The sequence below is a fragment of the Chionomys nivalis genome, chromosome 24 (genome assembly GCF_950005125.1).
Source record: "Chionomys nivalis chromosome 24, mChiNiv1.1, whole genome shotgun sequence".
NCBI classification, from domain to species: domain Eukaryota; kingdom Metazoa; phylum Chordata; class Mammalia; order Rodentia; family Cricetidae; genus Chionomys; species Chionomys nivalis.
This window is the reverse complement of record NC_080109.1, coordinates 30,273,522-30,274,770: the sequence shown is the minus strand read 5'-3', so window position 1 is coordinate 30,274,770 and position 1,249 is coordinate 30,273,522. Positions and strand designations below refer to the sequence as shown.

The window sequence follows — 1,249 nt, the reverse complement described above, 5'->3', positions numbered from 1 at the left end:
ACTGGAAGTCACTGGGTTCAATCCCACCCTGCAACTGTAGACACCTTAGAGTCTGGACTTCACAGAATCTTGGGAGCTAGGAACAAGGTAGTACTCCCATGTACCCCAACTCAAGCATCTGACCAATAGGAATGGACCTACCCGTCAGGGAGTTTTGGCATCTACTTAATTTCCCAAAGAGGTATAAAATGTACGAAAAGGAACACAACGGTCAGAATAAATCAGCTTTCTCACGATGAACTTTCCTGAGTAACAACTTTTGGTTGCTGAGAAGTCACAACACAGTATTTCAAAGTGACAAAATCCGGGGCAATCACAGAGTACATCCAGCAGTCGCTTAACTTTCAAGGACAGGTTTACACAGGACCTAGGTGTACACACCCTTTTTCTTCAGTGTATATGGCAAGTAGCCAAGACCCCTGATCATTAAAATAAGTTATTTGGTACATTACAGTGCACAGAGGAAGAAACGTTCAGAGAGGTGACCAAAAGGCATTGTATAGAAAGTCTCATGGTGAGTGGCAGCCAGGGCCTGTGACCTTCAGGAGCTTGACCCCTGCTCTTTGGCTGCAGAGGCCTTAGGAGCAGCTGTTTCTTCCTTGTGCTCCACTGGCTTTGCCTCCTCTTCCTTTTCCTTGTCTTGGGGATAGTGGTCTGGGTATTTCTGCATGCACTCCTGCATGGCCCGAAACTGGTCTATACAGTCTGATTCCTAGATTTCCTCTTTGCTGTGGTGGAAGCAGGAAAAGGCAGACTTGAACTGTTCCCCACAGGGGCCGCTCGCCATTCCCCCAAGGCATGGGCAATCCCAGTTAATGTCTCCATTGGGCAGTATCAATCCGTGCTCCTCATAGGGATCATTGGGGACATCAGCCACCAGCTCCGCATCGCTAGGACTTTCACGGTCTTCTTTGGTCACAAATATGATCTGATCCTTCTCTTCCTGCCGGCAGTAGGACATGGTTGTTCCCAACACTCACAGCTCTCAGTGGCAGCGGGCGCGGCCATAGCGGATCCACCTTCAGGCTATGTTTTCCCTTCTCTTCTCTTCAGGCCTGGCTGGCACTGAGGCCCGCGCGGACCCGCCCCCTCCAGGCCTGCCTACTGTGCGCCTGCCTCCAAGTCTTAGAAGCCTCCTTTCTTCTTGAATTGAGAATAACAATCCCTCCTTCTTCCTTGGATCAATCACTAGGAAGTATGACTATCAACAAAGCTTTCTGCTATATCCTCCTCTCGATTCATGAACAGA

General features: G+C 49.2%; 1 pseudogene; it reads right to left on the bottom strand.

Moving 5' to 3' along the window:
* Positions 1-541: 541 nt before the first annotated feature.
* On the bottom strand, positions 542-961 carry LOC130865729 (mitochondrial intermembrane space import and assembly protein 40-like; annotated as a pseudogene).
* Between the last annotated feature and the right edge of the window lie 288 nt (positions 962-1,249).